Here is a 25289-nt window from a genome sequence, read left to right as displayed (position 1 = left end):
TATCTTGATATGTCTGAAACATTTACAGCGTCTCGGCCTTTAGAGAGTCTCTTTAAGCTGCAGAGAGCGATAATGTTTTCTTTAAAGTGCCTTTGCGGAGCCGGAATCAAAATGGTATTTTGTTGCTGAGCATGTCCAAAGAGAGCAGGGCACGCTCTGCCTATGGAGGTGCGCAGAGGGAAGGGTTGAGGTCCCCTCTTTTCCCTTCCCCTTCATTTTGTGTGTGTGTTTTGCTCCGAAAGCATCTGGAACTGTACATTCTTCTTTGCAGTGTGGTGTAATCGTTAGACTATGGGTCTCGGATCCGAAAGACCAATGTTCGAATCCTCCCACTGCCATGGAAGCTTGCGGGGTGATATTGGCTCTCGGCCTCGCCTGCCTCGCAGAGTTGTTGTGGGATAAAATGGAGAAGGGGAAAGTGTTATAAACTACGACGGGTCTCATTAGGTGTAAATGAAGTAAATAAAAAAACTAATCCTTGTGCACTGCTAAGTGTGGGCCAGCTGCTTCAGGACTTTGACTTCTTGTTTGGCCATGACCCAGACCCAGACAAGGCAGTTTCCTTCCAAAACATTGGAGACACATGGTTGGGTGGACCTGCTTGCTGCATGGCCTTCTGGGAAAAGAGATGCTGCTGGCTGTGTGGAAGGGCAGTCGGACGGGCGGTTGCAAACCCTCTACAGGGCCAGGCGTGTGCTCGGTGCTGTGCAGGGAAAGGTGCCCCTAGCCAGTGGTGCTGATGGGCTGCATTAAGCAGGGATAAGAAGGGGGAGTGAACGGAAACATTTAAACCGTTGCTAGGGATGGTTTAGTGGTGTGAGGCTTGTTTCTCCAAATTGGAATGGAGTCTTATAATGGGGGAGGCAGTTGATGCTGCGCTTCCCATGTTCTTTGTGTGGCAAATCTGATTCCTGCCATTTCAAAGGGTCATAGATCCAGGGGAGCTAACCGTGTTAGTCTGTAGTTGAAAAATAGTAAAGAGTCCAGTAGAACCTTTAAGACTAACAAACTTTATTGTAGCATAAGCTTTCGAGAACCACAGCTCTCTTTGTCAGATGCAACTTTATTGTAGCATAAGCTTTCGAGAACCACAGCTCTCTTCGTCAGATGCAACTTTACTGTAGCATAAGCTTTCGAGAACCACAGCTCTCTTTGTCAGATTCATCTAAGGAAGTGAGCTGTGGTTCTCGGAAGCTTATGCTACAGTAAAGTTGGTGAATTTCAAATGGTGGCTGAGGAAAGCACATAGTTCTCTTCCTCCCAACCAGTGTCTGGCCACACTGGTCCAGCCAGGCTGGGTCCAAATCCCCGGATGCCCTAATTGAGCCGTCTTCTCTCCAACCACTCGAACAGGGGGGTGGTGATACTTAAGCGGTGGTCCTTATGGGGAGGGTCCTGCAATCCTCTCGTCTTCCCTAAAGCGGCTGGAGAGCGATGAGAAAATTGACCTTCCCCAAAGTGGAGCAAAGGCAGATTGTAATTTTGTTTTCCCCATCGAGGCGAAACTTCCCCTGCCTCTTCCCAACCCGTAATTAAAATGGATGCTCCCCTTTCAGGGAAATCTGTTTAATTTGATTAAGTGACAAGCATTGCAGGCAAATAGGTGGGAAGTCTTTTATCTAAAGTGGAGCTTTTTAATTAAAAGAAAAAGCTGTTACTAACCGAGAGGTGAATTCGTGTTTGAGATTTCAGAATTGGACAGCTTGCTTGGAAAAAAAAGTGCCTTCCCCATGGCTGTGAGCGGAAGCAGAGGATTTCTGAAGGATCCCAAAGAGGAACAGGGCGTGTTTTATAATACCCTTCTGAGCAAAAGAGTGTCATTTGTTTTCCGACATGGTTGAAAGTACTGAGAGTTCAACACTTTTAAGGAGACAAAGTAGAGGGTACTCAGCTCTTGTTCCGGGATAAGTCCCCCTAACTTACGGAGTGAATTGATTTTTCCAGGGGGAAGTGAGGTGCTTTGGGATTCTGCCCCATGAATGGGATTTTACCTCGCCTCGCCTCATAAACCAAAGATCAAAAGTGCTGTGATGCGGAAAGGAAGAAGCTGTCTTATTGCAGAAGAATTTTCCCAAGGAGTGGCCTCTGCCATGGCATGCATGAAATGGATTGAAAAAAACGATACAGCCTAAACCTGAGAGTTGGCGGAACCACAATGACAGAGAGAGGCAGACAAATCTCCCTGGGGAGGGACTTCTCAAGTTTCAGGGCCACGTCCAAGAAGGCCCTGAAACTTGAGGCCAGGTGTGTACCCCCAGGTGGCAGGGGCACGGGAAGCACGGGCTCCAAAGATGGCCGGAATGGACAGGGTAGGTTCATATGTGAGACAGGGTAAGTTCATATGTGAGGTGATGCTTAAGGTATGCCGGCCCCAAGCCCTGTATGGGTTTAAAGGTCAACACCAGCACCTTGAATTGGACCCGGAAACCAACTAAGAGCCGGAAGGTTGCAGGTTCATTCTCTTGCTAAAAGTATCTTGTGTAACAGGCTGGGAAAAATTGGTTTGAGAGCTCAGGCAACGTCTCCTGGTTGATGTAGGCAATGAAGTTTGTAAAATTAGGCACGGGGTAGAGAAAGTGAGAGGAGAGGCTGGGAATTAGCAAGTGTTCTTGGTTCGGTCATGAAAGTGTTAAACTATTACTTTGTTACTTCGTAAACTTATTTGCATAGGACCATTTAGCTATCCAATTAAGTTTCCCCGCCATAGAAAGGAGAGTCTTTATACTTAATGAAGAAGATCTGGGATTCGCTATTGGGCAATGGGCAACCAGTTTATTGGTGGGGGCAGGGGGGCCGCAATTAGCTAGAGACATATACTGAGGTTTATTGCTGTTCACAGTATCTCACTCGCTAAGTCTAACTAGCAAGATGTGGCTAGAAAGCTATTCTTTATTTTCTACCAATACTACCTATTATGTAGTAAACTATTTTTATGGAGCTGAACACGGGAATGTGTGCCTATTATGGCCATTGCACAAATTCTGCACTCTGCTTATTAATAACCAACAGAAGAGAGAGCAAGATTTGGGTCTAGTAGCATCTTAAAAGACCAACTAGATTTCAAGGTATGATGTTTCAAGAGTCAGTCCCCCTTCCCAGAGAAGAGAGAGAGAGAGAGAGCTCTTTCCCTCCTCCTTCTGTAATAGCACTTGGGGGCATCCACTAAAGTTGAAGAGTGATACATTCAGGACAGGCCAAAGGAAATACTTCATGTGATAAGTTAAACTCTGGAATTCACTGGAGGGCGTAGTGTTGGATCCAGCATAGATGGCTTCAGGAGGGGCTTAGACAGATGCATGGAAGAGAAGCCCATTGAATGGCAGCAAACTTTTGAGTGGCAGCGCTGGGGGAAGCGTCTGTCTCGGTGCCCTTTTTGTTGGCCCTGCTGGGCAACTGGTTGGCTGCTGTGTGGCCCAGGATGCTGGCCTGATCCAGGAGGGGTCTTCTTACAATACTGGACTTGGACCTCCCAATGGTCTGAGTCAATAAGGTGGGAGGAGTAATATTACGATGCAAACCGCGTCTGTCTCTTAGAGCGGGCGCTGAGTGGCAGACGACCAGGTCTCAGATCTCTGGTTCAGAGGACCTCGGAGAAACCTTTGCTCGGGGTTCGCCCTTTGCCAATCCCAAATGGCTGCATGGCGAGTGTGAGAGCTTGGCTCACTGGCATCCCCTCTGTCCTGGGATGCGCCTCTTGGCTTGCTTGTGTGCCAGGCTGCCTGGAAGACTTGATGCCGATCAGTTTAAAAGGCCTGAAGCTAATGGGTCACCGTACTCCCCTTGGCAGGAGAGAGTGATTCTTAATGGGGAAAATTACTTTTGGCCAGTGCTGTTGCATGGCAGTGTCTCTGGGCTTTATTCCATGTGTGCAGAATTTCTGCATCAGCCCTCGTATCTCCATTTGCGCTCTCTCCTTTTTTTGAGACTTGGGATTATTTTGCCATTGTTTTGTAGAGGCACCATTGATGGAAACGTCTCCACTGGGAATCCGGTGGCTTTTAAGCTGCCCGGCGAGACTGGCTGGTTTGTCTCCTGTGATCTTTTGACTCTGGAAGGGATACTTGCCAGAGGGCATTTATCTCCTGAGTGGTCGGGAGGAGAGAGACTGGAGATGCAGAAAAAGGCTGATGTGTGCCGGTTGCTGGCAATTGTTCATTTTAATTTCTCTAATGGACCTGGATCTTGCTGAGATGGACGTAGTATAAATAAATCACTAGTATGAGAGCACGGGAGAGTTGACAGCCGTCGGGAGCTACCTTTTAGGCCGGGCTGAGCTGCAGAGGCTGTTTCCTGCTGGGATCCTTGTTTGCTCTGTCTGGTGGCTCCCCCCACCTTACCCATTTGCAAATGCAGAAGGGCCCCCTGAAGATGTGCCTTCACTTTTCCTATCACCTTTAGGAAGAGCCAGAGGGTTTGCAGAACCTTGGATCAGGTCAAAATAGTGAAGAGTCCAGTAGCACTTTTAAGACTAATCAATTTTATTGTTGCGTAAGCTTTTGAGAACCATAGCTCTCTTCGTCAGCTGCAACCATCAGAAAGCTGTGGTTCTCGAAAGCTTATGCTACAATAAAATTGGTTAGTCTTAAAGGTGCTACTGGACTCTTTACTATTTTGCAACTACAGACTAACACGGCTAACTCCTCTGGATCTTGGATCAGGTCAGAGTGCCTCTAAGTATGTCCAAAGTCTCTGTCTCACATCTGAGAAACAGCAGGTTCTCTGGAACTGGGGCGAGGGGGCAAACTTCAAAGTGTCCGTTAAGATTTAACTGCAAATGCCTTCGTAGAAATTGCACAGTGGGGGAGCTGGGTCTGCCCTCGTGCCCCTTGGTGAGCCTGTGTTTCTCCCCACACACCCCTCGGACTTTATGGCGATAGGAGGCGCTGCTAGGTTTCCTAGGGGCAGGGGAGGCTTTGATATCTCCCATGCAGGATTCTGCCCTGCTAATAGAGGGGGAACCGCTTCTGAATGCTTTTCTTTTTCTTTCTTTCTTTCTTTCTTTCTTTCTTTCTTTCTTTCTTTCTTTCTTTCTTTCTTTCTTTCTTTCTTTCTTTCTTTCTTTCTTTCTTTCTTTCTTTCTTTCTTTCTTTCTTTCTTTCTTTCTTTCTTTCTTTCTTTCTTTCTTATTTATTTATTTATTTATTTATTTATTGGTTAGAATATTTATACCTCTCCTTTCTCCTCTCGGGGTTGCAGTAATAATGCAAACATCACAAGTAAAAACCAAGATAAATTAACAAACTGCACACACTCCCCCATCCCAAGATGCCTGCTGTTCCTAGCTCATCAAAAGCCTTGGAAGTCTTGCAGCACTTCCTAAAGATCTCCGGGGGGGGGGCTCCCCTCCCCTTTCCAAGGAACCCATTCCACAGAGCGAGGACTGCAGTAGAAAAGGCATGGGCTGCGGAAGGTGCCAGGTGGGCCACACCAGGTGGAGGAGCAGCCAGCAGGTGGCAGCCTGCAAACCGTGCTTGGTGGACAGGAACACATGGGAAGTGATGGTCCTTCCGCTCCGTGGGTCCTAAGACGTGAAGGGCTTAAAGGTCGTAATCAGCACCTTGAAGTGAGTTCAGAAATATATTGGCAACCAAAGTAGCTGTTTCAAGAGCGGTGAGACAAGTAGGTTCCCACCCAGGCACCTTATGGGGCTTCTGATTGCGTCTGGGCAACATGGAGGTGGGGTTGCTTTTGACAAACAGGTTCGGGTGGAGATGGCTTGACACCCCCCCTCGACCACGTGCATTTGCTCTACCCACATAGACTTGTGATGTGAAGGTGAGTGCAGGTTAAGGTGTGAGAGGACAGTCCAAGTCCCCAGTTAAAATTCGCCTAAGCGACTATGCCTCTCTCTGCACCTTGCCCCCCCCCATCCTCTCATGGCAAGGGTTAGGGAGAGAGCTTTGATGCAGAGCATTAAGGGGCTCTTGGTTTGCTAAATATTATTATAGGCAGTGAAGTTGTGTTCGGTGATTCTGGGCAATTAACTTGAGATCACTTACTGTAGATCAGTTATCCTTTAACACCCTTTTAACTGTCCTGTTGTGTTCATAATCAGAATAGCAGAAAGGAGTATGGCCCCCCCCTTTAAATGTTAAAAGTGTAGTGATGTATGTGTAGGAATGTGGCAGCAAGGGGGAATGAAAGCTCTCGGTGAATGTGTGTGTAAGAGATGCACACCCCTACAAATGCGCACGTATGTCTCCTTGTGTATGCATGCTACACATCATCCTTGAGTGCCACTCAGTGCAGGCCTGTGGTGGGCAGTGCATTTGTTTGCTTCTCTCTCCTTGCAGTGTCTGAATCAGGGCTGGAAATGCTGGTGAGGGTGAAGGGCAGGTAGAGGGCAAGGGGAAGGAAGCTTGTCTGCCTGCCTGGCACCCTGGCTGGAAAAGGGCAATTGGGCTGCCCTGCTGACGAGTGCAGGAGTCGCCCTCTTGGGTTAATGAACAATTCCTTTTGATTATTTTTTTCCAACGGTGCCATCTGTTTGAGGCAGCCGCCAGAGCCACAATGATCTTTTTGTAATTATCCAGGTAACATTTGTTGTGATGAAGTCTCATCGAAAGCCAGAGAGCAAATTACTTGCTACACAGACTCATCGCTTCCAGTGGGATGTGCGAGCTGTTGTCTGTATACGAGTCAGGTCTCATTTGAGAGAACATTCGGCCAAATCAACAGGCGCACAAGTGCGTGTTTATGACCTGGTTGGATTGTTGCGATGCACGTCGTGTGGGGCTGCCTTTGAAAACTGTCCAGAAACTTCAAACGGTCCCAAATGCCGTATGCAGCCAATTGCTGGGGATTCGGTTCCTCTTGTGCTCCACTGGCCACCCAGCTGTTTCCAGGCACAATTCAGCATTCTGAATGTTAATTGTAAGACCCTAGCTCCAACAAACTCAGTCTTGTCGGATCTCACAAGCTAAGCAGGGTTGGCCTTGGTTAGTAATTAGATGGGAGACCTCCAAGGAAGACCAGGGTTGCTATGCAGAGCCAGGCAATGGCAAGCCAACGCTCTTAGTCTCTTGCTATGAAAACCCAGCAGGGGTTTCCATAAGTCAGCCATGACTCTGTGGCACTTTCCACCACCAAAAGGCCCGGGCACGGGGTACTTGTAGGACCACCTCCTTCCATATTGTCCAGTCTGCCAGGTGAGAGTTCCTTCTCAAGCCCTGTGCTCTTGCCAGAGATGGGCCCTTTTTGACTGGTTCCCCTTGGCACTGGAATGCCCTCCCTCTTGTACCTACTTTACTGCCCTGTATGCACCAGGTCAGAACATTGCTTTTTGCTCAGGATTTTACCTGGGGGAGGGTCCCCATCTTTTCTTGTTAATGGCCTGTGTCTAGCCAGAAGACTATTTGAGGAATACTCTTTACACTGATGAATGTTGTTTATATGGACTTGGCTCGATTGTATGGTTGGTTTATTATGGATAATTCTTACATTGTCATTTTGATACTTTTTTTGTGGTGGTGTTTCTACTCTCTTTCACTGGAGAGGGGGCAGATAACGGCTCTGAATAAAGTGTTGAAGCTGTGTGCCGGAGACCCCCCACAGTTCAGGGTGAGAATCCCACGCGTGGTCTTTGGGAACAGAGTTCATTGGTCTTGCTGCTTCTGGTGGCATGATTTGCGCAACCGTTTGCTTCCGTTGCTGAGGTGGGCTAAGCGATGGAAAGGAGGCCTCCGTCACATCTGTGGTGAGTTACAAACTCTGCATTTGACTTAAAGCCATGGGGGGGGGGAAGAGGGGGACGCTCCACTCTGCGGGAGCAGCGAGGTGTCCCAAGTGCACCTGCTGCTCCGTTTAGTCCTCAGCTTTGTATGAGATACCTTTGCAACTTCCTCTCTGTCCCCTCTGGCCAGTGACATGGAGCATGGTGGAGAGACGAGCAGTGGAGTGGCGCATATGCTCCTGGGCAGGGTTTTTTTTCTGGGGAAAGAGGTGGCGGAACTCAGTGGGTTGCCCTCGGAGAAAATGGTCACATGGCTGGTGGCCCTGCCCCCTGATCTCCAGACAGAGGGGAGTTAAGATTGCCCTCTAAAGAGGGCAATCTCGACTCTGCTCTGTCTGGATATCAGGGGGCGGGGCCACCAGCCATGTGACCATTTTCAAGAGGTTCCAGAGCTCCGTTCCCCTGCGTTCCCCCTGAAAAAAAGCCCTGCTCCTGGGTGTTCGTTCTGTGTCTGGAAACAGGTCATTCTGCCCTTTGGGTCATGTAAGAAAATGCCTCCAGGATGGTGCTGGATGGAAGCTGTGTGCCAAGGCTTGGCTTGTGCTGATGGGCCCACCACTGTATGGCGAGCCTGTGATTCAGTAACATCTCCTTGGCACGTGCTGGCAGATGAAATACGGACGTGTTTCTGAGCCTAGACGGCCGCCTCCAGGCAGGACCCAGATGGGGAATGGCAGGCCAGTTAGGCGTGTGAGTGTAGAAATGATCACTGAACCATACTGTGATTGTGAGTCCAGTGGGTCTTTTTAAGGGCTGCCCAGGCATACACTCTTCTTCCTCTTTGTGCCCTCCCCCCCCCCAGTCTCTTGTCTGACACCTCCAGTTCCACTTCTGTAAGAAAGCTAAGAGGTTCTTACAGAGATTATCACTGTTACATGGTTTTGCTTTTTGTGGGTTGATACGGGTTCATTTGTGTGTGTGTGTGTGTGTGTGTGTGTATGCGCGCAGGAGAATTAATCTATTGCATTTTTGATGTAGATGTTCTGAAGCACTGAGTTTCCGCTCAGAGTTTGAAGTTTGAAGACCTTGAGGCGCCCTGCTGAGGTCTTTGCCGAAAAGTGGTCTTTTTTCAGATAGCGATTTAGGGCCGCTGCTTCACTGGAAAGGGCTTATGCTGTGTTATCGCTTAGACCTGCAGAGCCCAGAGCACCATCACGGGGCTAATCCTGTTTTATCCAACGTGGGAGGGGTGTTTGACTGACTCTGCACTTGGCCAAAAATCACTTTGGGACAGGGGGGCATGTTCAAACCAGCATCTCCCTGGGCCAAATGGTGCGGCCTGTGAGCGGCAGCCCTCTAGCCGCCTCTGCCACTTGAGCGTCCAGTAGCACCTATACGACTCTTGCTCTTTTCTACTGCTACAGACAGACTCACACGGCTGCCCCTCTGCAACATGAGGTGTGGGCCAGTTGACGGTGCAATGGCCTCATAGCGTGTGGGCTGCCTCGGTCCTGGGGTCGCTGGGCTGCTGTGGTCAAACCGTTCCAGCTGCGTGTCCTAGCAGATGTTTCAGGCTAAGGCATTTCCAGGCGGCCCTGATCTGTGCCTACATGGGAGAGTCCCCCCCGCCCCCATACCGGGAAGGCTCCCTGTACTCTCCCTTCCCATGCTCTGAGCCTTCGCAAAAGAGAGAGAGAGAAGACTATTAGCATAAAAGACAAACAGAAGAGCCTGCCGCTGTGGTCAGTGAAGGGTCAGGAAGGGGCCCCCTTTCCCAGTCTGTATGTGTTTCTGTGCTAGCATCAGGGATAGCATAGAGCCCAGTTCCACTGGGGGGGGGGCACCGTTTCAGTCCCTTGCAGCACAACCCAAAGGACCTTTGTGGCACCCCAAAGACCCCCAGATCTGTCGATGCAGAAGGCACAGAGGCCATGCCTGAGCTCTGACAAATCGTAGGCTCCACGAGGCTCCCTTTTCATTGGGAAGGGATTTTGGAAACAGGATTGGCTTGCGGCTCGCTCCATAGGGCCCTCCCTCCTTGGTGCCGCTTGCAAGCGGGATTTAACGGGGGGTGGGCTGCAGCTCAGTTGCGGAGCACCTCCGTTGCAAGCCGCAAGCGGCAGATTCAGTCCCCAGCAGCTACAGTTAAAAGCACTGGGTGGGTGGTGATGGGAAAAGATCTGCCCCACCTGAGACCATGGGAAGGCACTGCTGGACAAAGACGGGATGACCGAGCTTACTAGTTCAAGGTCCTGGCTGGGGAGAAGGCAGCTTGATACACTCAAGAGTTCTGTCAACTGGGGTGTTTGCTGAGGAAGACTGAGGTCTGAACTGAGGAACCGGTAATCCCACTTCCCCATGCCAGTCTGTATGTGTCCCACCTCCCCATGCCAGAGCGGGTCCAGCTGCTCTTTGGGTCCTTTTCAGTGGCACGGTTCTTGGATTCATGGGGTCGAGGAGCAGGGGAACCGCTGTGGCGAAGGAGAGATCGGACCTGGCTGGGGCGAGCTGCGTAACTGGACTGCTGATAGGGAAGTCTGGCACAGCCTCTCCAGGAGTGACGGGGACAGAAGCAGAGGCGGCAGCGTCTGTCAACTGTGCTGTACTTACCCTGCCGTTCCAATAAAATTTGACAGTAAAGAGTGGGCCCGTGAAACGGAGGCAGTGAAAAATGAGAGTGGTTCCTTTTTGCTGGCACCTGAACAGCCAGCCCCGAAATTGTCTCCAGCGACTTGCAACTGGCAGCTGCCCGGTTAATAAGGATCTTTAGCCAGAGAAGAGCTCCCCGTCTCAATAAGGCAGTGATTTTAGATAATGGACGTACGGCCAGAAAGATGGCTTGCGTTCGGGGGCTGACTGATACTTAACGGCGGCGTAACGAAAAGCGCAACCTGCCCAAGGCTGGTTTGGCAGTCAGGAGGAGCTGGATAGTTCATGGAGTGCCTGGATGTTTTGTGGAGTGTCGGCTTCTGCCCCGAGGACCCAGAGTTTGGAGCTCCCTAGATCCAGGTCTCTCTCTCTGTTTAGAGAATTGTACCAGGAAATTCCAATGCAGGCCAGTGGTGAGGAGGGAGGAAAGGGGGGTGCCCGATGAAATTTGGTACCTTCTCTCCACTTTCTGTCTTAGGGGAGGGCTCTTTCTGTCGCTAGGGGCAGCTAGGCTGACCCACACTTCTGGAAGTTCTCAAGCAGGACATGGGATTGATGGCCGTCTCCTGAGCCACCGTGTTTGTCCCTGGCCTCTCTGGCACTCAGAGGCATGCTTGCCCCTGTAGGATTTCATGGCACATGGATGCTGCCAAGGGAGACCTGCGTGGGCTTCTGGTGGAGGGGAAATGCCTTTCCGCTGCCCCCGCATCCTTCTCCTGCTGGCTTTGTTACCATCTCCCATCTCACTGCTGCTTGCTCGGTTTCCCCTCCTTGACCTGTCTAGTTCCCCCACTTACTTTCACTGGTGCTGGTGGCTGGCCTCAATGCCTTGGAGTCACGTTCCATAGCGGGTTGCTAGGACATCCCCAAATGTAGGCTGAGCTCTGGACTTTGACCAATGTTTGCACATGCACAGAGTCCATTCTTCACATAGTTGAAGTTATGCCTGACCTTGGCAATTAGCTATCAGGCTAAGCCTGTTTACCTCAATTTGTTTGAATTCAACCCATTGGCAGTCACCACCTCTTGTGGCGGTGAATTCCGTAGGCGGTGTTTGTCCTGAGTGGTATTGCCCCAGTCGACTGCATGCCAACTAGGAAGGAGAATTTCCTGCCGGCAAGGCAGGGAACTGAGAAGAACGGTCATATCCTAGAAAGGAGGACAGGGATAGGAGAGGTGATCATTTCAATACTTTGTGGTCTATTCAAGCTGCATCTCCTTCTTCAGTCCTAGGGCACATCTGCATCACAAATACCTGACACTTAGAAAGCGTGGAGTGAAGCAGCCTGCCTCTCCCAGTATCCTGAAATTGTCAAATCTATGCAATTTAATGTTAAAAAGCAAATGGGGTGGGGGTGGGGGGTTGAGACAGTTCTGCACTGCAGTGTGAAATGGTAACAGAAGCCCTTCCCAAAAGTGTGTGTTGCTGCCGAAGCCTCCCAAAGAATTTCAGCCCCCAGGGCACAGCCCAGATCCCTTTGGTGGTCTGTGCAGAACGGAGCATCTGACCCGTTGGAGCTGGAACAGGCAAGTGTATTGCAGGAGTCACGAGTTGTCTGTTTGGAGCCGTCCGGTGCCAAGTTCATGGCAGGACTGGAAAGCCGCAGCAGGGCGGGGAGTCTTTGGCATGAAAAAGGCAGCGTGGGGGAGGAAGGAGGGCGGCTTTGGAGGCAGAGTTAATTTGACATTGTCATGACGTTCAGGTTTGCCAAGAACGTGTTCTGCTCCTTTGCCGCAGCATTTTCCGAGAGCCCCAAACCTCCTCGCCTCGGAAATTACTAAACTCGCTGTAAAGTGAAGAGTAAATAAGAATTGTCCTTGGGCAACATCTTTTCTGGAGAAATTGACCCCCCTCGGTAGTTTTCATGCATTTCAAAAGACCAGAGTGGTTCAGGGCAGAAAACGAGGCTCGCTTAACTCCCGCCGCGCAGAGAAATGGGATGGCTGCCGAAAGACTGTCATTTTAGCGGATCTCATACAAAGGCGGGCGTTACAGTAAATTCGCTTATTCCACCAAAGGAGAATCCGGAGGACTTGATGGAGAGCAGAGGAGACAGGCACAGCAAATGGGAATTGTGGGCCGGACGGAGAGCTGGCGGACGTGGCGCCTGGTCAAGAGCGGACTGTTGCTTGCAAAGGCCAAGAAGGATTCAGGCGGCGGGCAGAAGGCACCGCTTCCTCCCTCCGTGCCGGGCTTCTCTTTGCAATGCCCGCCGACGCGGCAGCTCTTTCAGGCTGCCCTCCCCAAGAGAGGCTAACCCTGACAGCCACCCCCCTCCCCAAAAACTTACTATTTGCCATCACAAAGTGTGTGTGTGGGGGGGGGAGGTTCCCAGGGGGACTTGTTTGGCCTTCTGGGGTTGCCTGCTTTTCCAGCCTCTCAACGTTCACTATGATACCAGATCCCGGCAGTTTGTGTCTGACCGGGTGGCAGAGTCTCTGCTGACAACAGGGGGCAGGATTTAGGATCATGGAATCCTCGAGCTGGAAGGGGCCTTGCAGACCCTCTAGTCCAACCCCCCGCCCTGTGCAGGGACAGCTTAAAGCATCCCCGACTCATGGTGGGGCAAGGCTCCTTATCCCAGTCACAGAGCTCAAGGGGCCATACATGGTTTTCCCTTCCCCTTTTTATAGCTCTCTCATAACAACCTTGCGAGGTAGGTTAGGGACTGACCCAACTTCAGCCTGCAAGCCTCGTGGCAGAACGGGGGTTTGAATCTGGATCTCCCTGCTCCTAGCCACTATACCACACTGCCTCTCCAGGTCTGAGTAGCTTTCCTTTGCTGAAGGATGTTACTTACTTCCCCCTTCCTCTAGTCTTAAATCTGTTGAGGCTGGCCTATGAGGTGTGGGTATTTATTTGCTTATTTCAAACATTTATTAGCCCCCTTTCTACCATCCAGGAATTCAAGGCTGCTTACGATATAAATTAAACAATAATAAAATAAAGTTGAGAACTGCCAATAAACATACAAACGAAGGTAATTAAAAGCAATTAAATTAAAAAAAACCTTCTTCAGCTGCCTCCTGAAGATTGGATGTGAGGTTGCCGGGCGTACCCTCTTGGGGATGCTGTTCCATAAACGCAGGACTGCCACCGAAACGGTGCCCTCTCATGCACCCCCTGCCCCAAATGAGCTTCTTTAGCTGATGAGACGTCAGGATCTCAATTCTCAGGCAGAAACATAGGCAAAAAAAGATGTCCCCAAGCCATGTAGGGCCTTAAAGGCCAAAACCAATACCTTGAATTGTGCTCAAGAGTGGATTGGTAGCCAGTGTAATTGCTGTAATATTGGGGGCTGTAATATTGATAGCTTGGCCCAAACCAGCAGTCTAGGCGCAGCATTCTGCTCTAGCTGCAACTTTTGAACGCTCTTCAAGGGTGGGCCCAAGGAAAGCACATTGCAGTAGTCCAGTCTAGATGTAATGAAGGCATGGAGCACTGCGGCTAGATCTGACTGGCCAGGAAAGGCGCAGCTGACGCAGTAACTGAAGCTACGCAAAAGCACTCCAAACCATCTTTTGGGTAGTGAAGGATGACTGTCTTATGGGAGATCACTAGTTAGTAGGGATGCAAGCTTTAACTGGGTAATTAATTGATTGGTGGGAGCCAATCTCGATCTCTACTGGCAAATTTTATTTGGTGGGCTGTGCATTATGTCCTCATGTCTATTTTTAAGCCATTTTGGATCTGCAGTGATTAATATTTTTCTATTCCCTGTTGCATCAAAGATGTTGCCTCCATAATGGTGAGGGGTAGGCTTCATTAGTTTGGTATTTCATCTTCCTCTAGTATCTCTAATACTGCAGTTTTCTGTGCAAGTTTAAATACAATTGATTAGTGCTGTGACACAAAACTACAAATTGTTAAATCGACTGACAGCAGCTGTAATTCAGTGCATTTGTTAACACTCGGGGGCTGTCGCTGCAGCCATCTCTGTCCGAGGGTAAGGACGGCCAATATCTTGATGTCTTTATCTTGTGGCCAGTTGGGAAAGACTGTGCTGGTCTCTGCATCTCAAAAGGGACACCATCAAGTTGGAAAAACCAGTTTCCGTCCAGCATTGTTTGATTAGAAGTCTGGCTTCCTATTTGAAAATGAAATCTAGCCCTCAAGTCAGAGTTGACTTATGGCGACCCTTGGTGGGGTTTTCATGGCAAGAGACTAACAGAGGTGGTTTGCCATTGCCTGCCTCTGCAAGCCTGGTTTTGGTTGGAGGTCTCCCATCCAATTCCTAACCAAGGCCAACCCTGCTTAGCTTCTGAGATCTGACGAGATCAGGCTCTCCTGGCAGTGTCTAATTAGCTGGCTACGCTGGTCCCTGCGTGAGGAACTTTGGGGGCTAGATTTCTGCCCTTGAAGACAACCAAGGAATTTCAGGCAGTGCAAAATGCCAGTTCCCTTCTGGCTCAACTCTTTTACTCCTTTTCTGAGATCCCTTCACTGGCTTGCAGTCCATTTCCAGGCCCAGTTGAAGGTTCTGATGCTCAGCTTTCGAGCCCTCCATGACCTTGCTGGGACCCACGTACCCGAAGGACTGCCCCTCCCTGGGTGTTCCCAGGGGGGACTGACTGCTTTCCTTTTTGGGGCTGCGGCCCCTTTGTCCTGGGCATGTTCGACAGCATTGCTGCGTGCTTGTAGAAAGCCTTCTCTGGTGGGTGGGCTGGGGGCTTCTGCCTCCACCTCGTGGGCTTTCTGATGAAATTGTAAAACTGCAGTTCTGCAGAGCAGTTGGTGCAGCCTTAGGTGTGAAGGGTGGATGTAAAAGAATGGGTTTAAACGTGTCTTTATGGTTTCATTTTTTTAATGAAGTGGTTTTGATTTTAAACATTTTTTTAAAAAAAAAATTCAGTAAAAGAAAGTTGGATACAATTGGATAAACTTGGATCGCTTCTCAGCCTTTTGGCTAAGATCAAGTATCGTATCTGTTCTTATCATTTTAATTAAGTGATTTTATATGGCCCTATTATATTTTATGATTACCCAGTCAGGAGACAGGCAGGCTTATAAACATCTTAAATAAACAAATACGATAAATAAGAATTTGAGAAAAGAGGGTCAGCCAAAACTCTCCCGGGGCTGGATGTCTGGACGGAGCTCAGAAGGGTCAGCCCAGAGAGGCAGGTGGCTTTAGGCCAGGCAGGAAGTACAGGCAAATCATGGGCAGGGGGGCTTTGGGCCCCAGGAGCACAGCCGGAGGTTTGGGTGTGATTTGGAAACATTTGAAGCCCAGAAAGGAACTGACGTCCGGTTGTAGGGTTTAGCAACTTCTTGTGAGCTTCCAGGGGGAAGAGCACAGTCCCTGTGTGGGGGGCTGGGACCAAGAGGATCAGTCGCTGCGCTGAGCACCTGGCACTGGGGTGCATCCTGCCCGCTTTTCTACTCAGTCCCGCTCAGTCTCCTCCTTATTGCAACCCCGTCTCACACAGCGTTTATCCACCCCGTGGTGATCCCCAACAGAACCTTTTGGGCTGGTCAAAGGAAGCCCTTCCTCCCTTTTTCTTCAGCAGAACAGCTGATCGGAGCCCCCCTACTAGCGGGCTCTGCATCCTACCTGGCCCCACCTGTGTCTCTCAGGCATTTCCTCCTGAGGGGCAGAGTCGGTGACATGTTTCTGCCAACCTTGGCACTACCAGATCAAGCAAATCTCAGCGTGTGCTCTTTCTCCAGTCTGCTCTCTCAGGGGGCCTGCTCCTTTCCTTTCTCTTTATTCTCTTTTAACAAATCTTGAGCAGGAGAAGGTTCTTTTTCATCGTTTTTTGGATGCAGGGGATAGAAAGACAGAGACAAATTTTGCTACCACCAAAGTCGTCTTAGGATCACTCTCTTTCAACAAATAAAACAGTGTTTCTGAGGTGTAGCGGGGTGAGCTATCAGTCGTAAGTAGCTTAATATAGTAGTCTCTGATATTTTCATACAAATGGCATTCAAGCCGGACATGTAAGGATGTATCAGTCCTATTGATAATAACATTTGATTTATAATACTGCCCTTCAGGACAACTTAACACCCACTCAGAGCGGTTTGCAAAGCATGCTATTGAGACTGTAAGGACATATTATTATTATTATTATTATTATTATTATTATTATTATTATTATTATTATTATTATTATTATATTGAGACTAGATCCAGAGGAGTTAGCCGTGTTAGTCTGTAGTGGCAAAATTGAAAAGAGTCCAGTAGCACCTTTAAGACTAACCGACTTTACTGTAGCATAAGCTTTGTTTCTCGAAAGCTTATGCTACAGTAAAGTTGGTTAGTCTTAAAGGTGCTACTGGACTCTTTTCTATATAGAGAATGTAAGGGCAGATTCTGTCAGAAGGCATATTAAAAAATCTTCCTTCTAAAACCATAGAGGGTGTAATATTCAATCTGGCCAATAAAAAATCCCTTCAATAACATGGAATAGTTAAATAATACTTATGGAGGGGGGTAAAGATTTTGGAGGAGCGATAGCAGAGGACAATGTTAAATTCCCATGGTCCATTTCTAAAATGTGCTTTTTAATTAAAGGGAAAGCTTTCGATTTGCCCATATCAGAAATAAGGCTAGTCACCATACAACTGATGATAATTTCTCATCCAAAGCTTTCATCCAAACCGATTTGAAAGTACCTGTTTCTAGGCAGCGGATAGGCCATCCTCAGCAAAGAACAGTTTTATTTTCAATTTGAGGCCAGAGAGCCGCACTCTTGCTTCCGTTTGGCCAAATTCTGCCCACAATGCAACATTTAAGACACAACAGGGTTCATTCAACAATTTCCCTAGAAACTGAATAAGTGGTTGATCAATATTGTCAGATACAACTTTAATCCAAATACCTGAACCATAGAGAATCGGGGGGAACTGTTCTCAAGTTAAAGGCCTGCCCAGCTCTGGGAATGTACTACCCTCCTTATGTTAGAGGAACCTGTTTATTGCATTTGTACAGGTTTTGCTTTGTTAAACACCATTCTAAGTTGGGGATTCCAAGATAAGTCTGCTGAAACCAGAATCCTCTAATAAGAGAAAGTCCTAACCTGCTTGATATTAAACCCGTTGATTGACCATACGAGGTGGCTTGCTCCAAGGAGCCCCAGTACAGACCAGAAGGCTTCTGGGTTGAGTCTCAGCTAACCTTGGCCAAAGGTGTTCAGATCTTTTTGTTGTCTTCATGGGTGAATGGTAGCCGAGTGCATGTTAAGGATCATGGCAAAGGACCTTGTCTGAGCACAGCTGTGCGAGGGACCCAGGAGCTGGGGACAGCATCGAGGGGCAGAGTTAAGGAAGGCAGAGGGACGGGCATCCAGTTGCATTGGACTGGGGCTGCAGGCAGAGAAGGGAGATTCCACCCCTTCCCTTGGGTCTTCTTTATTCTTTATTCTTTATTCTTTATTCTTTATTATTATAAACCGCCCATCCTCAGGGGCTCTGGGTGGTGAACAACAGTTAAAATCAATAAAAACAATAAAATAATTCTAAAATCAACATACATGTAGCTGCAAGGGAGGAGCCTTTTGTGCCCCCTTGGGCTGGCTCGCCTCCCAGCCTCAATGGCCATAGAGCACCTAATCCCACTTGGTTTTGTTCGCTACAAAACTTGTTCTGTAATTTCAGATTTCATTTTTTCCCTCCCTGCTTCTCAGACGGCCAAAAATAAGACACGGGGAGGAAATAAAGCGGGGGGGGGGGCAGGCGGGCACGTCCATTTGCATCTCCTTTTCAAGTGTTGTGTGTATTTGCAGTTATGGAGGAGACCCAAGACAGCTATACTTTTAAATTCCCTTAGTATGCCAAATGGTACAATTTTATATGCTAAGTTACACATTCTATGTTGTTAAATTGAAATATAGGCAATTCTTTCCTATCAAGCCTATTTCACTTTTACTTAGGTTTGATAGGAACGTAAGAATTGCATACATTTCAATTTCCCTCAAAATTTCAGTTAAAAATGGGAAGTCCCTCTCTAATGCCTTCAAAATGTCCAGAAATATTACATCTTCAGAGATCTAAAGTATTTGGCGGGGGGGGGGGGAGTTGTGAATTTCCTGCGTGGTGCAGGGGGTTGACTAGATGACCCTGGATGTCCCCTCCAGCCCTGTGTTTCTGTGATCGAAAGAGAGAGCTCTTTAGAGAGCAGCAAGGAAGGGTGGTCTCTGCATTGCTGAGGTGATATCCCTGGGGGGGTGGGGGTGGGGGGGACGGTTCCTGTTGGCATTTGGTTCGTGCCTGAGGGGAACAGGGCTCAGATCTCCACCAGGGATTTGTTGCATGAGAGGTTGGATTTCTCTTTGTGTTTTCTCACTGCATGATCGTGACGGGGGGTGGAGGGTGGGCAGAATGGGCTGATGGAGGTACCCGAGCACAGTGGCAGGGCAACGAAGGTGGTGAGGGGTCTGGAGACCAAGTCCTCCGAGGAAAGGGTGAAGGAGCTTGGAATGTTAAACCTGGAGAGGAGACGACTGAGAGGGGATAAGAAGAGAACCATCTTCCAGTACTTGAAGGGCTGCAGTATAGAATATGGCATGGAGTTCTTTTCCGCTTCCCCAGAAGGTCAGGCCAGAACCAACGGGTTGAAATTAAATCAAAAGAGCTTTCGGCTAAACATTAGGAAGAACTTCCTGACTGTTCGAGCGGTCCCTCAGTGGAACAGGCTTCCTCGGGAGGTGGTGGGCTCTCCTCGGTTGGAGGTTTTTCAGCAGAGGCTAGATGGCCGTCTGACAGCAATGCTGATTCTGTGAACCTGGGCAGATCAAGAGGCGGAGGGCAGGAAGGGCTGCATCAGTGCTTAGTTCTTGTGGTCCTTCTTAAATGCCCAGGGTAAGGCCGATTGCCACCTTAGGGTCAGGTAGCACTTTTCCTCAAGTCAGTTTGGTTGGGGATCCTGATGCTGTTTTCCATCTTCTGGGCATGGGCCAGGGGTCACTGGGTGTGTGTGGGGAGGAGATAGCAGTGAATTTCCTGCATTGTGCAGGGGGTTGGACTAGATGACCCTGGAGGTCCCTTCCAACCCTACGATTCTAAGGTCTGTCTTATGCCCTGGAAGGGTTCTGCCATCTGGAGCTGCTGCTGCTGTGCTGGATGGGGGAGGCGCATTGCCGTTCCGTGGCAATGTGTCATGTAATTTCTGTACAGTGAAGAGGGCGGGATACAGGAGTGGGAACATGCGCCGGTTGCACGCTCAACTAATGCCCGATTTGTAACGAGGAGGCAGGCTGCTTTCTGTTGTCTGGGTGCCTCTCTAAATAAAGATCCTAATTAAATAGTGTGCTGGGAGGTGGGCGCATCTTCCTCTCTCCCTTTCCCTGACAGCCAGGCTGCCTCTGGGAGGGTTAGGCTGGGCGCCTTCCCCTCTTTGCCTCCCAGTGTCACGGCCTCCCTGGCCTCTTGGGGTGGACCTGGAGGGAGGGCAAGTGGGAGAGGGGCCTCCTCCCCCCCCCAGGAGAGCTTTCCCCGTCACTGTCTGCTGCACCCCTTAGATCATGCCCTTCGCTTGCAGAATGAATGTCCTAATTTCGATGCTAATCTCCTCCACGCTTCTCGCTTAATGCCCCTTGGGGAGTCAGCTGGAAAATGCCAGCCATGGCTTGAGGGCACGCAAGGCTTGTAAGAAAGAGCTTTGAGTCTGGCTAGTCTCCTCTGGAGGGGCTTACTCCGAAGAGAAGGCCAGGGGACCTTGGCAAAGCTGCTTCTGATAGGTAACGTCCCTTATGCCCGTTTGTGGCCTAGACGGGGGTGGTGGGAGGAGAAAGAGAGGCACCCATGAGCATGAAAGGACCCACAAGCTCCTCCCGACGGACTGCTTGCCTGGTTTCTTCAATTAACTCTTGTCTCATCAGAAGATTCTCAGGCTCGGACTTTGGGGGTCCTCCAGATGTTCCTGGTGTGGTTCTTGCTCAGGACTTGAACCCACCGGGGGGGGGGGGTGGCAGGATTTAGACTGCACTGACCCTGTTGCAAGGAAGAGGGCGAGCTCTCCAAGGGCCTTCTTTCTTTCCTGCTGTGAACAGTTTTGCAAAGCCCCATTTCTCCAGGTCGGGCTTTTGCTTCTGACTGTACTGCATTTTCCAAGCTGGCTGGGAATTTTGGGGGCGGGGTGTATGCAAACTACGGGGGCGGGAGGGTATGCAAACTACGCCACAACTGTGCTGTGCCATACACTGTTTGAGTTTTCTGGAGGCGATGCTTTCTGCCCTCAACCTCTTGAGATCCGCCATGTGGTCTTAGTGTTCATACAGTGTGGTGTGACTTGGCTGCTCAACAATCTGCGTTAAAAAAAACAACAACCCTTGGACAATCTTCTGGACTCTTGAAGATATCTGTTTTATCTATTACATTTTTTTTATCCCGCCCTCCTTCTAAGGGATCCAGGCCTCCATGTTTCCTCACAACAATCTTGTGAGGTGGGCTAGGCTGACACTGACTCAGGGCTGCCCAGTGAGTTTCATGGCTGAACAAGACTTTGGGTTGTGTTTGGTTTAACGCTCTAACCACTGTACCACACTGGCATGGTTCATGTCCGTATTGCGTCATGCGGACAAGCCGGTTCTGCATTTTGCGTTGCGCGAGACACTTCCACGTGCCACCTCGTGCTATAGAGTGCAGGATATTTTGGCGGGGAGCGGGAGGCGTTGGGTAGACACCTGTGAGGCTCCTGCCTGATAAGGCTCTTGCACTACGTTGTGGCAGGCAGGAGAATGGGTTCTTGTGCCAGGATAAGCAGCACGTGGAGTGCCACACTAGACGGGGCCATAGCACCGTGAAGCCCACTTTGGATCTAATATTCGGCACAAGGGGCGGGGTGAGTGAGTGAGAAGCCACCGAGGGGAGAAGGATGCATGCCTTCCTCCTTGCCTTGCCTTCTGCTCCATGCCTGCGCGGCTTCCCAGGGTCATACCCCAGAAGCCTTTCTTGCTGCTAGAATGAGACAAAATTGGTCCAAGTTGGAGATATGTCATGCTATGCGAGCAGAATGGCCTGTGCACGTCTGGGGTGGGGGGGTTTCGTTTCTTCTTTTCATAGGTGATCTGTTTGCTGTCTCCCCACCCCACCCCTGGGCCATAGAAGTTCTCCTCTGTGACTTCTGTGAGTGTCAAGAGAGGAAGGGAAAGAACACCTTCCTTGAACTTGCAAACGATCAGGGACGTTCCCCCCCTTGTCTAGACAATGGGCATCAATCCTCACCCCTTCACCCGCCCTTGGGGGGGGCTGCTTTGTGGCAGTTCTCCCCCTTTTCCCTCCAATGGGCAGCAGGTGTAATTTCAAATCTCTCTTTGGAGGTTGGAGGACAAAGAAGGCGCCAGAGCCGGGAGGAGGAGGGGGGAGAGGAAAGGCGGGGGCTATGCAGATGGGCCCTTTGATCCGCCTGCAGGGCTTCCCGCCCCAGCCCATCGGCTTCACATTCCAGGGGCCAGAGCTGCACAAAAGGAGCAGAATCCGGGATGAATTGCTCTCTTGACGCCTTGGGAAGTGGAATGTCTGTCCTTTTCCTCCTCTTTGAATATGGGGCAGGCTTTGAGCGGTGGGGGCCAAGGGGGGAAGCCTGGTTTTCTTTGGAAGGTGGAAAAGCCCTGCAGCCTTCAGTGGGCCTTGCTGGCATCTCTGTCTCCCCCTTTGAACTTGTCTGAAGGAGAGGCCAAGATATGTTGAGGAGCTGAAATGCAGTCAATGCTGGGGGGGGGGGGGCTGGGAGGAAAACCTGCCCTGGCTCAGACCTCTTCCTCCCCTGGCCTCAGTTCCTTGCCTGTAAAACGGGAGCAGTGTGGAGAAGGCTTCTAATAGCCCCGTGGCACAGAGTGGTAAGCTGCAGTACTGCAGCCCAAGCTCTGCTCATGACCGGAGTTCGATCCTGGCGGAAGCCGGGTTCAGGCAGCCGGCTCAAGGTTGACTCAGCCTTCTATCCTTCTGAGGTCGGTAAAATGAATACCCAGTTTCCTGGGGGTAAAGTGTATATGACTGGGGAAGGCAACGGCAAACCGCCCCGTAACAAAAAGTCTGCCAAGAAAATGTGTTCGGACGTGTGTCCCCCCCCCCAATGTGTCAGTAATGACTTGCACAGGGGACTGACTACCTTTAAAATAGGAGCGATGTACGGAAGGCTTCTAAGGGCAAGATGCGGAGAAGTCCAGTCCTTTCGTCCAGCGTTTTTAATCATAAGGAGCAATAGTGCCCCAGTGGTTTTGAGTGGCAAGTAGGTTGCCAATCTCCAGGTGGGACCCTACGATCTCCGGGTATGACAGAGATCAGTTCCCCTGGAGAAAATGGCTATTTTGGACTCTATGGCGTTGTGCTCTGCCGAGTCTCCTCCCCTCCCTGAAACTTGTCCTTCATAGACTCCACCCCCCAAACCAGGGCTTTCCCAACATGGAGTTGGCAACCCTATCAGCAAGGCTGAGATCGAGGCAACGCTTGCTTGAGTCCATGTGGCATTTTCCTTCCTGGGAAGTTCTCCGGAGAGGCGCATTATTGCTGGAGCAGACGACCTGCTGAGATGCCCGTGAGCTTGCTGTACGTACGTTTAATCGCTGATTTGTATATATGATTCTCTTATGTATGTTAGACAGTTTTATGTGTCTGGATTGTAATGGCCTTTGGCCGTAGACAATAAACTCTACCTACCTGCTTTGCTGCATTGAAATACTTCGGCATCAGGGAAATTACTGGACTTCTCAAGATTTTGCATTCATTGTCCTCTAAAATTAGAGGAGAGGAAACTTGTTCTGCCTGCCCGCTGCCTCTCCGGAGCACTTAAATGGCTGGGTATTTATAGAGATTTGCTTGCTTGTTTGTTTAATTTATAGTCCGCGTTTCTCACTGAGACCCGAGGTGGGTTACGTAGTATAAGCCAACAGGAGCAGCAGCTGGCACATTGAATAAACAATACAAAAAAGTACGCGTTACAGAAATTTGAAAAGAAGCATAAATTCAAATAGAGAAACATAGAAACATGAATTGTAATACAAGATTGCAGAGATGAAACATTTTTGAAATCAAACATGAGCAATTTGAAAATGACAATTTAAAACATGCGGAAACTACCCAGTAAGAACATATCGACAACAACAGTCAGTATGCTGTAGTATAGTCTAGAGTCCCTGTCCCTTTACCAAAGCCAATAGTATGTTCCTGCTCAAGACAGAGATTGCCCCAGAACTGCAAAGAGATGCCACAAATACCTCAGATTCAACATACAAGGGATAACGTACAACCGTGCAAGTCTAGGGCAGCAGGCGCCGTGTATTGATGTTCGCGTTGTCTCATAGGTGGTACTTCTGGGGCAGGTATGCATGGTCTCTTGATGAGTAACTGGTGCATCTCTCCCTCTCCTATGGTGCATCTCTCCCTCTCCTATGGTGGAGGACCTTCTTTCACCCATTGGGCCCGGGCTAGGAGCCCTTGTGTTACCGCCCTTCGGCTCAGCCCCTGGTATTAGTTTGCCTTTAAAATGCACAGGAGAACAGCCAGGAAAGAACACGTAGTGGGCGAAGATCAGACAAAGTGGCATGCAGTGAAGTCCCTCATCTGTCATCTGCTTTAGGAGGGCAATTTTTCTCCTCCCCGCCCCTCAGAACATGCTCTGTAGATACAATGCAGTGGGGAGGGGGCACTGGTGCCTGTACCCAGGAGGTGTGTGGGCTGTGTCCGTTTCTCCTCGCTGGCCGCTCCTGGCCAGATGGCACATGGCTTTGTGGCAAGAATGCCGACTCCCCTCTTTCATCTCCCCCGGTGAGTTTCTTCTCTGTAGCTTTCTGAGCGCGCTCAGTACTTGCTGTGTGTACTGCGCTGGGGAAAGGCCTCTCTGGCACTTCCTCGGAAGTAGGACACGGGCTGGGGCGGTGGTCGTGCTCTGGTGCTCGTCTTGTTTCTGTTGGGCTTCCTTAACGGGGCAGCTCTGTTGGGGGCGTTTGCCAAGCTCCTTTGCCAGCTTTGCTCCACCAGCAGGTGAAATGCACTTAAGTTTGTTTAATATAGGGAGCGCAGATGTTATAGAAAACCTATTTGCAAACGGATATAAATTAAGATTCCTAGTGGTTTGCGCTCAGAGTAATTTTAGTAGATCAAATTCTGCGCTTCCATGCTGGTGTCACAGACTGAGAAATGGTGATTGAGAGTTTCGCGTATCTTCGTTTTATCTATCTGGGGGCATCACATGCTAGAAGACGGTTTTTAAAGGAATGCTTCTTCAAGCTGAGCTGCTTACAGCCAAAAACTTTGAAATCAGAAGTTGCTTGGCCTGCTTTATAATCCCCTAACAAGATGTAGTACCAAGAAGGTGGACTTCCGGGTTTCATGTTTGAGGTTGGTCCGAATAACGGTATTATTGCATGGGTTGTGTTGCACGTTCCAGGCAGCCCCTCCAGTTAAGACTTTAAAAGGGTTATTGGAAGCGCCAGAAAATATTTCAAAGTATTTCAAGCTTTCCTGTTCACCCACGAGGCCCAGAAGCTGGCTGGTGTCTTTTTGTTCTGGTGACTGGATGCTCCAGAATCTCAGCTCTGTTGGAGCTTCCCAACCTCGCCTTGCCTTCCACCCCTTTTCTATTGCTCTGCCCACTTCCATTCAGTCTTGACTGACACTCGTCTCTCCCCCCAACTCTGTTCAAAAGCCTCAGTCCTGACCCGCCCCCTCCGGGCCTCTCAGGATGAAAGGCCGCCAGTCGAGATGAATTGTCCAGTGGCTTTGTGATGTGGAAAAACTCCCACCAAGGAGGCAAGGCCCAGGCAGGGATCTTTCAGCTCTGCCTTGCTGGTGACTTCAATCAAATGGGGACTCGGGGCTTGAAAGGCAAGAGGGCGGGCGGGGGGGGGGGCTCATCCAGGCAGCCGGGGGTGCTTCTGGCTCACAAAGAGCAACTGGGAGACCAGCATGGGCTTGGAAGGGAGGGAAAGACAACTTGTGCAACCCAGTGTAGCTCTGTAGCTTGCAAGTAACAAGACGGTTGTTCTTGGCTGCCATCTTTGCTAAGCCCAAGGACAGGAATGAAGC

General features: G+C 49.7%; 1 protein-coding gene and 1 pseudogene across 2 annotated transcripts in view; both read left to right on the top strand.

Moving 5' to 3' along the window:
• CNTFR (ciliary neurotrophic factor receptor) overlaps positions 1–25289 on the top strand; it is a 379352-nt gene that overhangs the window by 31279 nt on the left and 322784 nt on the right. The gene's annotated exons all lie outside the window — the stretch shown is intronic.
• On the top strand, positions 15209–15310 carry LOC129335233 (U2 spliceosomal RNA; annotated as a pseudogene).

The sequence above is a fragment of the Eublepharis macularius genome, chromosome 8 (genome assembly GCF_028583425.1).
Source record: "Eublepharis macularius isolate TG4126 chromosome 8, MPM_Emac_v1.0, whole genome shotgun sequence".
Lineage (NCBI taxonomy): Eukaryota > Metazoa > Chordata > Lepidosauria > Squamata > Eublepharidae > Eublepharis > Eublepharis macularius.
Note: the sequence above shows the minus strand (reverse complement) of the source record. Positions and strands in the feature narration are given on the sequence as shown.